General features: G+C 44.4%; 1 pseudogene; it reads right to left on the reverse strand.

Annotated features, from left to right (window-relative positions):
• Window positions 1-1,908: 1,908 nt before the first annotated feature.
• Window positions 1,909-2,836, reverse strand: LOC140915289 (olfactory receptor 52E4-like; annotated as a pseudogene).
• Window positions 2,837-15,167: the final 12,331 nt, after the last annotated feature.

Here is a 15,167-nt window from a genome sequence, read left to right on the forward strand (position 1 = left end):
CTGAGCAGGCTGAACCATGTTCCTGAAACAATGACATTCATGTCATGGAGTTTGTGGATTCCATGATTTTCAGAGACCTTCATGGCATTTTTCACTTAAACTCCAGAACAGCTGAGCCAGAGCTGTCAGCTGGTGGAGGACCCTGAGCTCTCAGCTCCCAAGGTGTTCAAGGACCCAGCAACTCTTTGCCACCTTGGTCAGTGGAGGTACCTGGAGCTCTGAGTTGCCCCTGCCCATCCTGGCTAATAGCCATTGATGGACCTATCCTCCATGAATTTATCTAGTTCTTTTTTGAACCCTGTTATAGTCTTAGCCTTCACAACATCCTCTGGCTAAGACTTCCACAGGTTGACTGTGTGTTGTGGGAAGAAACACTTCCTTTTGTTTGTTTTAAACTGCTGCCTATTAATTTCATTTGGTGACACCTAGTTCTTGTGCTATGAGAGGGCATAAATAATACTTGCTTATTTACTTCCTCCACACCAGTCATGATTTTGTAGACCTCTGCCATATCTCCCCTTAGTCTTCTCTTTTCCAAGCTGAAAAGTCCCAGTCCTATTAATCTCTCCAATATGGAAGCCGTTCCATACCCCTAACCATTTTGTTACCCTTTTCTGAAACTTTTCCAATTCCCATATATCTTTTTTGAGATGAGGCAACTGGATCTGCATGCAGTATTAAAGATGGAGGCATAACATGGGTTTACATAGAGGAAATACAATATTTTCTGTTTTATTATCTGTCCCTTTCTTAATGATTCACAACATTCTGCTAGCTTTTATGACTGCCACTGCACATTGAGTGGATGTTTTCACAGAAGTATCTACAATGACCCCAAAATCTCTTTCTTGAGTGGTAACACCATATCTAGACCCCATCGTTTTATATGTACAGTTGAGATTATGTTTTCAAATGTGCATTACTTTGTATTTCTCAACACTGAATTTCATCTGCCACTTTATTGCCCTGTCACCCAGTTTTATGGGCTCCCTTTGTAAACCTTTTCAGTTTGCTTTGGACTTAACTATCGTGAGTTGTTTTGTATGTTATCCAAGCTTTGCCACCTCCCAGTTTACCCTTTTCCCAGATCATTTATGAATATGTTGAATCGTATCCTTCCTAGTACACTAATTGGTCTTGTCAATTTATTACTTTTAAATGTGTGTATTTGCTCCAAAACCTCTTCTAATGACACCTCAGAGTTCCTGAGACTTTCACCTAAAAAGAAAGGCTCAGATTTGGGAATCTCCCTCTTATCCTCAGCCATGAAGACCGATGCAAAGAATTCATTTTGTTTCTGTGTTATTGTCTTTATGTGCTCCTTTATCATCTCAATCATGCAGTCACCTCACTAGCTATTGAGTAGGCTTCCTGCTTCAGATGTAGTTAAAACAATTTTAGCTGTTACTTTTGGAGTCTTTGGCTATCTGTTCTTCAAATTCTTTTTGGCCTTCCTAATTCTATTTTTACACTTCATTTGCCAGAGTTTATGTTCTTTTCTATTTTCCTCAATGGAATTTAACTTCTACTTTTTAAAGGATGCCTTTTTGCCTCTTCTTTTCCTTTGTTGTTTAGCCACAGTGGAAGAATATTCACAAGATACTGCAAGTGATGCTAGTCAATGTCCATATTTTGTATTAAATTACTCTGTTACTGTTAAAAGAAAAGGAGTACTTGTGGCACCTTAGAGACTAACCAATTTATTTGAGCATAAGCTTTCGTGAGCTACAGCTCACATGTTAGTCTTTGGTTATCGTCCAGGCTTCCTGAAGTATTGGACATGGAAAAAAAAAGTAACATTTCCCACAACGCTGAGCTCAGCCAAACATGGACAGAGCACTCTGGATTAATGAGGACATATACTTTCTAATTCTTGTTACAAAGATTTCAATCGGTGACCCATGGTGATCATTTTCTGCAGATATATTTGCCCACTTTGTCACAAAGCTCTTTGGATCTGACCCCATAAATGATAGGGTTGAGCATGGGAGGGATGAGGAGATAGAGGTCAGCCAAGATGATGTGAATGTGGGGAGCGATGCCCTGACCAAACCGGTTTGTCAGGTTGGAAAAGAGGCTGGGAGTACAATATGTCAACATCACACAGATGTGGGCTGTGCAGGTGTTGAGGGATTTTTGGTGGGCTTTCTTGGAGGGGATTCTGAGGACAGTCCTGATGATCAGGCCATAGGACAGGGCAATGAGTGTCAGGTCTGACATGTTGACTACAAATAATAGCACCAGGCCGTATATCCTGTTCACTCTAATGTCCCCACACGACATCGTCACCACAGCTGTGTGCTCGCATTGAGTGTGGGGGATAATGTGATTTGCACAGAATGGCTGCTGGCTCAGGAGCAGGGGCAGAGGAAGAATGAAGAGAACAGATCTTATCAGTCCCACAAACCTTAGTTTAGCAATACGTCTGTTATTGATGATGATGGTGTATCTCAGAGGGTTACATATGGCAACGTAACGATCAAAGGCCATTGTCACAAGGATGGTGGAGTGCATAAGAGAAACAGTGTGAAGGAAAAACATCTGGCTGAGACAGCCACCCATAGTAATAGCTTTCAAATTGAACCAAAATATACACAGTGCCTTTGGTACGACAAAGGTAGGTGTGGCAATGTCTGTGAGTGCCAGCATGCAGAGCAGCAGGTACATTGGGTTGTGGAGAGTCTGCTCTTTGTATACAACAAACAGAACTGTAAAATTTCCAAACAGGCTGATAATGTAGAATATAAAGAAAGGGATGGAAATCCAGATGTGGGCAGCTTCCAGGCCAGGGATGCCCATTAGGATGGTTAGAGTGGGTGATGTTGAAAACTGCCATCAGGTGGTCAATGCATCAGTTGGGCTCAGAAATTCTCAAGATGCCTGTAAAGGGAGAGAAGCGCAGTGAAGGGGGGTTACGCCCTTTATAGAAAATAGTATGATAAATATTTTATAGTTAACAACAATCTGGAGGTGATCAGTGAAGTGGCAACATTTACATGTGGCACCAGACTATTTAGGTCAGAGTCAAGTGCAGAGAAGTCCTCTGAGGGAACTGAACAAGCCAAGTCAACAGGGAGCAAGATGGCAGATGAATTTCAATGTCAATAAACTGTGATGTATATGCCCATTGGAGGAAAAAGCTTGAACTAAGCAAAACATTGGGATCCAGGAAGAGTAGGATAGGAAACCATACAGAAAATACAATGGCATGAGATCAGTCAGTCAATATTTCACCCTCCTCTGGTCTCCTCTATGTAGTACTGGGCACCCTTCTCACACAGAATATTGCAGAACTAGAGGGGTTAAGTCCAGGGCAATGAGAATGATCAAGGGCCTGGGGAAACTGTCATATGGAGAGAGGTTGAAAAGACTGGGATTGTTATGTTACAGAGGAGATGAATAAGAGGAGATATGAGAAAATACTCACTGGTAGAGTAGATGGAGAATAAGTTCTCCCTGTCTCATAACACAAGGTCAAGAGGACATTCAACTAAACTGAAATGTGGTAAATTCAAAACTGATAAAAATAGAATGCTTTCTTCCCCCAATGCCTAAATAGAATGAGGAACTCCTTGCCACAAGATGTATATATGGCCATGAGCTAAGCGAGAATGAGGAAGGGTTTGGACATGTACATGGATACTGAGACTTTACACCTTCAGCCTCTCCCAACAAACCACTGTGCTGCCTGCTTCTCTGTGTAGATCTCCCTACCTACTCCCACAACCCTCAGCACTGCCTGCTTGTCCATTTATACCCTTCTCCCCACCTCCATAACACTCAGTACTGCCCATCTGACTGTATATATCCCAGTCCCTGCCACAGAACCTCCAGTGCTGGCCACTTGTCAATGTATGTTCCCCACCTCACAACTTCCAGCCCTGCCACACCGTGCTACCCCTCAGCCGGGACCATCAGCAGGTGCCAGATCCCACAGAGACAGCTCCCAGAAATACGTCCTCAGACTAAGTTAAACTCAGTGTCTGCCTGCACCCGGGAAAAGGAACCTATTCAGTGAAGGGAACCCCAGCAGCAGCTCAGGCTGTGCAGGGAAGGAGAGAGGGACAGACCCGGTGAGAAGGGGAGAGGACGTAGAGACTAGAAGGAGCCAGTGTGAGTAACTCTACCTCAAAACGACAAAACGCTTTAACGTATTGCAGCCCATTAGAAACCCAGACACCCCTTTCTGAGGCTGGTGTTCCATGTTGGCAATTGCTGACATTACCACAAGATTGTTGTAGGGCTGCTCACGGGAGGAGGGATAGTCCAGAAGGGGGATTGGTCAGAGACAGTCTGCTACAGTGAGGTCCACATTCCATTACAGTCTGAGACACCCACTATCCCAGGAGGCCTCATTACGCCTCTTTGCTCTGTGCATTAGGCAGGATGTCCATTCCCTATTTTGTCCAGTTTCAGATATCTTTACCACTGTAATGTGCATACTGGCCGCCCCCTTCCCACCAAAACACACAAACATTGTGCATCCCTGAACTGCCTATAGTGAGATTTCTAACACCGCCTGGTTTCCTGTAAGCCAGAAACCTGCTTTTATTTCTCCTGCCTTTTGATGCTTCTCATCCTCTCTATACCCAGAGATGCAGGGCCACAGAGAAACCAGACCCTCCCTTTCTCTCTGAAAAAAAAATCCTAATTGTTCATTTACAAAAATGATTAGGAGACCAGGGCACCTGATTTATGGGGAGAGGCTGAAGGAATTGGGCTTGTTTAGATTGAAGAAGAGGAGAGTGAGGGGGGATTTGAGAGCAATGGTCTCAAGTTACAGTGGGGGAAGTCTAGACTGGATATTAGGAAACACTATTTCACTAGGAGGGTTATCTAGGAAGGTGTTGCAATCTCCACCCTTAGAAGTTTTTAAGGCCCAGCTTGACAAAGCCCTGGCTGGGATGATTTAGTGGAGTTGGTCCTGCCTGAGCAGGGGGTTGGACTAGACGACTTCCTGAGGTCTCTTCCAACCCTAATCTTCTATGACTTTATGAATCTCTAAGGATTTCAGCAACTCTCCTGCCAGCTCCTCTTTGGTTCAAATGAGCTCACTCCATCTTTAGCAGTGATAGGACAACTCCAGCTGAACTCACTGGAGGTTCATGGCCGGTGTGAATCAGGACATTCATTTAAGTCCTTACTTGAGGACTTAGGCCATGCTGGGAGTTCTGCCATTGAACTCAATGGTACAATATTTCACCCTTAGTATTTAATTTTGGCCCCCGGCTGTGAAAATCACTCCCAGCTTCACATCCTGCTACAGAGAGCACTATTATCCACGGTGCTGGAAAAGTCTGAGGGAAACCCCCAGTTTCTGTGGCGTTCTGAGACAAGGCATGAGAGATGGGGATTCCAAAACTCACAGGGGCTCTGACTTTGCTCTCAGGGAGGTCAGTGTAAATCTAGAGTGACCCACCAATGGCAGAATGTGAGAGCAGAATCTTTCCACTGTGTGAAATCCTGTGTATTCCATTCTTCTTGTGAAACATCTGGTAACACAGATACCCACTGCAGAGGCCTTGGCTGCACTTCTGAAGAGGCCAGTGAAGTTGCTGAATTGTAACACTTGAGTGAACCAGAAGAAAAAACACATAGACCAAAAAAAAGGAAGCTACTGAGACAAATAGAAGGACACAGTAAGAGACAAGGAACTTATCTTAAAAACAAATATTTGTCTAAACTATTTCTAATAAATTTTTAGTTCCAACTATTCCAGGTAAATCCCTTGGTGTTTCTGACAACATTAAGCAGTTCAAGCTGTTTGTGCTGGTGAATTCCTGCTCGCATGGTTCGTGACATGAACCCTGGAACCCTCCCTGAGCCCTCAGCACTAAAATTATTGCAGAAACAGGCAACTTACCGGAATCCCAATCTGCAGAGAAAAGGAATCTCCTTATTGAGACAGAAAGGCAGAGCCCAAAGCATCAGTCTATGAGTCTCACATGTCTGACACTTGCCATGCTGTACAGCAACCTTTATGATTCCCCTATACAGTCCCTGAGGGCTTTCAGGTTGGCCAGGACTCCCAGGCAATTCCCTCAGCTCTGTGAACAACTGGAAGAGCAGAAAATAGACTCTGGAGAGCTTCAGCCTGTGAGCCTCAGGAATAAGAAATGATTTGCTGTTAACAGGGGCTCAAATTGTCAGGGCAAAACGGAATATTAACATTTAGATGAATCTTGGGTGAAATAAGGTCATTGTCTATATGTGTCTTTGAAATTTGTGCTGATAGTTTGCCTAATGGATAAATTGCCCTTTGTTGATCTGTGTAACTTATTACCGGTAGTGTTTAGAAAACAGAAGGGTACATCTAAAATCTATTGTTTACCCAGGACTGTATGGTCAAGTAGATGCTAGAAAACTGTATAAAAGGCCCTTGGGTCTTGATCCTGTTTTTCTCAGATCTAATTGAGAATTCATGCAGGGAAATCTAAGCCAAAAGGACTGAGATCCCAGTTCCGACTGTACTGCCCTGAATATAAACTTTGGACTATAACCTATGGACCATTTCTGAAAGAATTTTTGCAACTACAAAGCTCACTCTCTCTGCTGTGTATCTGAACTTCAAGAATTGAATTCACATCTGTATATATATTGATCCTTTAACCAGGGGCGGCTCCATCACTTTTACAACCCCAAGCAGCCGCTGCCGAAAGAAAGCCAAGGAAAGTGTGGGCTCCTTACGGAATGAGTGAGGCAACCTAGTGACAGAGGATGTGGAAAAAGCTAATGTACTCAATGCTTTTTTTGCCTCTGTCTTCACTAACAAGGTCAGCTCCCAGACTGCTGCTCTGGGCATCACAAAATGGGGAAGAGATGGCCAGCCCTCTGTGGAGATAGAGGTGGTTAGGGACTATTTAGAAAAGCTGGACGTGCACAAGTCCATGGGGCCGGACGAGTTGCATCGGAGAGTGCTGAAGGAATTGGCGGCTGTGATTGCAGAGCCATTGGCCATTATCTTTGAAAACTCGTGGCGAACCGGGGAAGTCCCGGATGACTGGAAAAAGGCGAATGTAGTGCCAATCTTTAAAAAAGGGAAGAAGGAGGATCCTGGGAACTACAGGCCAGTCAGCCTCACTTCAGTCCCTGGAAAAATCATGGAGCAGGTCCTCAAAGAATCAATCCTGAAGCACTTGCATGACAGGAAAGTGATCAGGAACAGCCAGCATGGATTCACCAAGGGAAGGTCATGCCTGACTAATCTAATTGCCTTTTATGATGAGATTACTGGTTCTGTGGATGAAGGGAAAGCAGTGGATGTATTGTTTCTTGACTTTAGCAAAGCTTTTGACATGGTCTCCCACAGTATTCTTGTCAGCAAGTTAAGGAAGTATGGGCTGGATGAATGCACTACAAGGTGGGTAGAAAGCTGGCTAGATTGTCGGGCTCAACGGGTAGTGATCAATGGCTCCATATCTAGTTGGCAGCCGGTATCAAGTGGAGTACCCCAAGGGTCGGTCCTGGGGCCGGTTTTGTTCAATATCTTCATAAATGATCTGGAGGATGGTGTGGATTGCACTCTCAGCAAATTTGCGGATGATACTAAACTGGGAGGAGTGGTAGATACGCTGGAGGGAAGGGATAGGATACAGAAAGACCTAGACAAATTGGAGGATTGGGCCAAAAGAAATCTGATGAGGTTCAATAAGGATAAGTGCAGGGTCCTGCACTTAGGACGGAAGAACCCAATGCACAGCTACAGACTAGGGACCGAATGGCTAGGCAGCAGTTCTGCGGAAAAGGACCTGGGGTGACAGTGGACGAGAAGCTGGATATGAGTCAGCAGTGTGCCCTTGTTGCCAAGAAGGCCAATGGCATTTTGGGATGTATAAGTAGGGGCATAGCGAGCAGATCAAGGGACGTGATCGTTCCCCTCTATTCGACATTGGTGAGGCCTCATCTGGAGTACTGTGTCCAGTTTTGGGCCCCACACTACAAGAAGGATGTGGATAAATTGGAGAGAGTCCAGCGAAGGGCAACAAAAATGATTAGGGGACTGGAACACATGAGTTATGAGGAGAGGCTGAGGGAGCTGGGATTGTTTAGCCTGCAGAAGAGAAGAATGAGGGGGGATTTAATAGCTGCTTTCAACTACCTGAAAGGGGGTTCCAAAGAGGATGGCTCTAGACTGTTCTCAATGGTAGCAGATGACAGAACGAGGAGTAATGGTCTCAAGTTGCAGTGGGGGAGGTTTAGATTAGATATTAGGAAAAACTTTTTCACTAAGAGGGTGGTGAAACACTGGAATGTGTTACCTAGGGAGGTGGTAGAATCTCCTTCCTTAGAGGTTTTTAAGGTCAGGCTTGACAAAGCCCTGGCTGGGATGATTTAACTGGGAATTGGTCCTGCTTCGAGCAGGGGGTTGGACTAGATGACCTTCAGGGGTCCCTTCCAACCCTGATATTCTATGATTCTATTCTATGATTCTATGAATTGACGCCGCGCCCGGATGGAAGGGCGGCACAGCTGACACGCCCGGAAGAGCGGCGGAGTTGCCGCTGAATTGCCACCGCGGGAGACGGACTGCCGCCCCATTCTCAGTGCCGCCCCAAGCATCTGCTTGGAGAGCTAGTGCCGGGAGCCGGCCCTGCTTTTAACTATACACTCTCTTTTTTCTTGTAATAAATTTTAGTTTAGTTACCAACTGGTGGTAAGCATGTATTTGGATAAGATCTGGAATACTCAATGACCAGGGAGGTAATGTGTCCAATCTTTTGGGATTGGTAGAACCTTTTCTATTATATGATTAAATGAGATTTTCGGTAATTTTTATCCTATTTGACTTGTGTACCTAGGTGGAGGCCTGAGGTGTGGTTATTTTAAGAGAACTGTGTTGCTGGCTTCTGAGTAACCAGTGAGGTATAATAGAAGCTGTTTTGTGCTGGCTTTGTAAATCTAAATATTGGAATATCCACCAGCTCGCTGGAGGATTGCCTGCTCCATTCTTTGCAGTTCACCCTGTGGAAGTATAACATTGTATAAGTATAACGTTGTATAAGGGGACATGCTGGATACGTTGTATATGAGAGGGCATGCCAAAACATGTTACAAAGTATCTGAGGGAGCACACGTTGGGACAGTTAGCGTTTGAATGGAGAAGCAATTAAGATAGAGCCAGCACATCAAAGAAGCAGGCATCAGAATGGAAGGTGTGAAGGGCAATTAGTTAAGTTAACTGGACGCTGTTAAAGGAGATTGTTAAGGGTGGCAGGTAATTGAAGATACGTGACTGGTCTCAGGGATCTCGAAGGGTGGTGACTAAAATCCTTTTCTTCTTTTGTCTGTAACTTCTCCGTAACTTGTTCTCCAGCAAGCTGTATAAATTAAGAGACACAAGCCCCATTCGGGGGGCTCACTTCTAAATGTATTAGCAGAGCAGCTTTGCTAATAAAACAGAGTGGTCTGATAAATTGTGAGTCTGAGTCAAACTTTGACAACCCTAATTGAGTGACCTCAGCTGGCCCCCAATGGGAGCCTGGTCACACCAGGCCCGTCCTTGAGACATACTTGAATTATGTGAATAATGTAACTGAAGTCAAGGTAGCTAAATCCACTTACTGTGGTGTCTACATCACGCTGTGTCCATGGGAGACACTCTCCCATCGACTTACCTTATGCTTGTCAGGGTGGAGGAGTACAGACATTGACGGGAGCGCGCTCTCACATTGATTTAGCGTGTCTTCACCAGACCTGCAAAATCGATGCCGCTGCATCAAGTGCAGCAGCTCCAAAACCATGCCCCCAGGGAGGACCTCCATCAGCGGCCTTGCAGTGAGCAGCTGCCATGGGGAGCAGGGACTGCAGAGAGCTGAAAATGGTTCTGTGGTTGGACGAATCATCTTATGGGCCTGTGTCTTGGTGGCCAGCTGCTCAAAAGTGTCATAGAATTATAGGGTTAGAAGGGACTTCAAGGGTCATCTAGTCTAACCTACTGCCAAGAAGTCTTTCTGCTGAGCTCTGTCCTCCTCCCTCAACTTCCAGCCATGTTCCAGGAACCATGCCCCCATTCTCTCCTCCAGCTGGGCTACCTCCCTCATTCTCTGCAGCTGCCTCTCCTCCCTCTGTCTCTCTCTGGAGCTCCAGCTGTTCCTCTGCCTTGGCCACACTGTCCTGCAGCATTTTGTCCTTTTCCTTCTCCCACACCGGTTGAGTGTCTTGTCCCCCAGGCTCCTGGTTCCTTTTCTCCACACATCTGAGGTGTGTTAGTGAATATTAGCTTTTTATGATTTTTGTATTTTAAGTTTTTGTATTTCTTTTAGATACCAACCAAAAGCCTTTTTATTTTGTGAATTTTTTTTTAGATGGGGCCACCAGATCTGCACACAGTATTCAAGATGTGGACATACCATGGATTTATAGAGAGGCAATATGATATTTTCTGGCTTATTATCCATCCCTTTCCTAATGATTCCCAACAGTCTGTTCACTTTTTTGACTGTCGCTGCACATTGAGCAGATGTTCTCAGAGAACTATCCACGATGATTCCAACATATCTTTCTTGAGCGGTAACAGCTAACTTAGACCCCATCATTTTGTAAGTATAGCTGGGTTTATATTTTGCCATGTGCATTACTTTGCACTTATCAACATTGAATTCCATCTGACTTCTGTTGCCCAATCACCCAGTTTTGTGAGATCCTCCTGTGGCTCCTTGCAGTCATTAATTATTTTGAGTAATTTTGTTTTTTTACCCCTTTTTCCAGATCATTTATGAATATGTTGAACATGCATTGGTCCCAATCCAGACACCCGGAGACACCACTATTTACCTCTGTCCATTCTCACCATTGGTTCCTACCCTTTGTTTCCTATCTTTTAAATGGATACTTGGCAATGTTTTCCTTCCTTTGTTTATAAATGAACTCCCTGCTCCAAAGGGAAAGCCAGGAGCAGCACAAGCTCTGCTGCATTTAAGAGCTCCGTTTGGGGCTAGGACTTGCACTTTAAGCAGACCTCAAGTATGAAATTCAGAGGTTCAGGGTGCGGGCTATAGGCTATGTAAGTGGTGCCCTGATCCCTGTATTTGAAGTCCCTCTTAACTTTGATATTCAAGCACTGAAGATTGAACAAGTAGCCAGCTGTCAAAAAACCAAAACATTTTCCCAGATATTGGACAGACACACCATAACATTTCAGGAAGTCTTTCCGGAGACATTCAGCAGTGGCTGACAGCATCTCAGTTTTCAGCTTTGGATCTGATGAATGTGTTATTCTTCCATTGCTGAACTTTCTCAGAATATTCATTATGGCATACACTTCACATGCCACCACACTTTCATTTTCCAAGCACAGCACAGTATCACTGAAAACTTTCAGGGCATTCTGGAGGAAAAACAGATGAACCTCAACTTTGCTAGGCCCTTCACCTTGTTCACCATTTTCCATGTCGGAAAACAGCATTCATAGAGATTTTGGATACTCATCACTGCCCAGACAAAGCCTGCCATGTATTTACAAGCCTGTTTACAGCAGGGAAAAGACTGAACCAGTGTGTCAGAATGTGGTGCAGTAAAGTGGCATAGTCCATATTCACAACGTCAAATACATCCTTCTTTTTATCAGAGTATAAAGATGTATCTCAAAAGGAGTACCTTTGGCCAGCCTAGGGGGTTGTGGAAAGTCCCACCACTGACCAAGTTGCATCCATTGTCACAGGCATACATTAGTATTCTTGTAGAGTCTACCAGGTGTTATTGTGCTTCATCAACAATAAACCTGGCTGGGTGACTTCATATCTTATCAGGTATTGTGATCATTGGGTGGATCGCTCAAGGTCCACTCTGCCAACTGTCTGCAATGAGCTCGGACAACACAGAGGGACAACACATTGTGACAAATTCCACCTCTGCCTTGGTGGGTCCTGCACTTTCTGGTGGATTTGCTCACCTTAGAGGTTCACGGCAGCCCTCAGTTTGGCCACTTTTGCTACCAGCTCAAACCTGCCATTCACTAAGCTAACCTCATAACTGGCCAGCATGGGGGAAAGGGAGGAGAACAATCCTCATAGTCTCTGTTGTCCCACGTGGTGGGTCGGGGACAGGCCAGAGACCTTCCTCTCTGATATGACTCATATTCCAGGTCAACACCTCTTGTGTCAAATAGGGAGTTGCAGGGATGTGATTGCAGAGCCGTTGGCCATTATGTAAATATGTTGTAAAATAATGGTTATGGGACAAGAAATTAAAAACTCTGGATGAGATGGCTTCTCTAGCTGATGATTTGAGCAAACACAGGCATCTATTGTGAAAAAAAAAAAAAAAACACACAGTGAGAAGGCTTTAAACTTGGTAGGACACAAGGTTCAAGTTTTACTCCTGGGAAGAAAGAGGCTGGCTGAAAATCTGGGCACTCACCTCCCCATTCTTAAAATCCCTGATCTAAATCTCCTGTAAAAACAGAAGATCTGAGAATGTGCTATCATTGTAATTCCACTGATCACCTGAGGAATAAATGCCCTGTGCTGGAGGGAAGCAGGAAATAGGTATCTTATGTGAATTCTACCACCCTGAGCACAGAAGCCCCCCATTAATCTGTCACTTGTCACACTGGGTTTCTAAAATGGGCCTTTGCACAAGGCATGAAGCACACAAAGGCTGCTAGCATTAATGGCAGGGAACACCTTGGGTGGGAACATACAGGGCAGAAATTTGTGTGGTTAGGTGAAATGTAGTACAAGAAGGGGTCATACTGCCAGGACAGATTCCACAGTTTTTCTAATTTTTTTTTTTACTTTAGGTCAGGCCACTTTTGGATAGCATCCACTTTGGCCTGTGGGGGGTTGATAGTTCCTTGACCCACCTGGTGTCCAAGGTAAGTCACTCTGTTTAGGCCTATTTGACACTTTTTAGCCTTAACAGTTAGTCCTGCCTCCCTTACGCTCTCGAAGACTTTTTGTAGATGCTCCAGGTAGGTCAAGGAACTATCAACCCCCTACAGGACAAAGTGGATGCTATCCAAAAGTGGCCTGTCCCAAAGTCAAAAAAAAAGGTCCAATCCTTCTTAGGCTTGGCCAGATATTACAGGTGATTCGTACCTCACTACAGCCAGATCGCTGCCCCACTGACAGACCTAACCAAAAAGAAACAGCCAAAGGCAGTTCAGTGGACTGAAGAGTGTCAGAAGACCTTTAACCAGCTTAAAGCGACACTCATGTCTGACCCTGTACTAAGGGCCCCAAACTTTGACAAACCATTCCTAGTAACCACAGATGCGTCTGAGTGTGGTGTGGGAGCAGTTTTAATGCAGGAAGGACCGGATCAAGAATTCCATCCTGTCGTGTTTCTCAGCAAAAAAACTGTCTGAGAGGGAAAGCCACTGGTCAATCCGTACCATTGTGTACGCGCTGGAAAAGCTATGCCCATACATTTGGGGACGGCATTTCCACCCGCAAACAGACCATGCTGCACTACAGTGGCTTCATACCGTCAAGGACAACAACAAAAAACTTCTTTGGTGGACTTTAGCTCTCCAAGATTTTGATTTTGAAATACAACACATCTCAGGAGCTTCTAACAAAGTGACTGATGCACTCTCCAATGAAAGTTTCCCAGAATCAACTGGTTAAAATCTTCCTTGAGATGTGGAAAATATTGTTAGTTTTTATATAGTCAGTAGTACATCTAAAGGTACATGTGTCTAATTGACTCTGTTTTCTCCTAGAGCTCCAGGAAGAAATCACAGCCAGTGTGGAACCAGCTGTCCGACACTATCTGCAATTTGGGGGGCGTGTCATAAATATAAAGGGAAGGGTAACAGTAAGGCTTGTAACAAGCCTTCTTGTGTATAGTACTATAAAATCCCTCCTGGCCAGAGGCACAAAATCCTTTTACCTATAAAGGTTAAGAAGCTCAGGTAACCTGGCTGGCACCTGACCAAAAGGACCAATAAGGGGACAAGATACTTTCAAATCTGGGGGTGGGGGGAGGTGGTTTTGGTTTGTCTGTTCTGAGTGCTTGCCAGACACAGATCAAGGAAGCAAGCAATCCAACTCCATTAGAATCAGTAAGTATTAGCAAGGGAATGCATTAGCTTATTTTTGTTTTGGCTTGTGATTTTATATGTGCTGAGAGGAAGGTGTATTCCTGGTTTTCTTTTTGTAAATTTAAAGTTTGGCCTAGAGGGAAATCCTCTGTGTTTTGAATCTGATTGTCCTGTAAAATTACCTTCCATTCTGATTTTACAGAGGTGCTTCTTTTACTTTTTTTTTCTTTATAATAAAGTTCTGTTTTTTTAAGAATCTGGTTGGCTTTTTAGTGTCCTACAAACCCAAGGGTCTGGTTTTGCTCACCTTGTTTATTTTTCAAGCCTCCCCAGGAAGTGTGGGGGGGGTGTGGGCCTGGGGGGATATTTTATGGGAATAGGAACTCCAAGTGGTCCTTTCCTTGATTCTTGGTCTTAATCACTTGGTGGTAGCAGCATACTTCAGTCCATGGACAAATAGAAATTTATTCCTTGGGGAAGTTTTTAACCTAAGCTGGTAGAAATAAGTTTAGGGAGTCTTTCATGCGGGTCCCCACATCTGTAGCCTAGAGTTCAGAGTGGGGAGGGAACCCTGACAACCCTAAATTCAGTCTGGGCAGGACCTGTGAGAATTTGCAATAAGAGAAGTCCCACTGTTTATCAGCTAGAAATCCAGTCAGAGAAGAAAACCACACTGAAATGGTTCCACTCCTCACAGCTGAAAAGTTGGAAAGGAGAAAACCCTGATAGGTTCCAAACAAATTAAAATTACTGCACATGCTAGACCCCAAGAGGGCGTTTGGAGCACAGTGAGAAAAAAAAAATCAAGAGCTCACCCCCGAGAAAGGGAGAGGGAGAACTCAGCTGCATGGTTTGAGCATAAGTTAATGTTTAGTTTTTGTTATTGTGTAACCTCCTGCTACATAGGGAGGGGGGAAAGTTTTGTTTTATTTTTCAGATGAAGAGCATAGAGGCTGAAACATTTTGGAGGTGAGGCATTCCTGTGTCTGCTGCTGTTGAACTACAGCTGTGCTTCTTTGATGGTGTGACTCCAGAAACTATTGTATTCAAGGTGAGGGGACATTTCCCATGGCAGGACATGCTTCCATGCTGATGATGCTCATTAAAAAAAAGCATTAATTAAATTTGTGACTGAACTCCTTGGGGGAGAATTGTATGTCTCCTATTCTGTTTTACCCACATT

This window comes from Lepidochelys kempii, chromosome 1 (genome assembly GCF_965140265.1).
Source record: "Lepidochelys kempii isolate rLepKem1 chromosome 1, rLepKem1.hap2, whole genome shotgun sequence".
Lineage (NCBI taxonomy): Eukaryota > Metazoa > Chordata > Testudines > Cheloniidae > Lepidochelys > Lepidochelys kempii.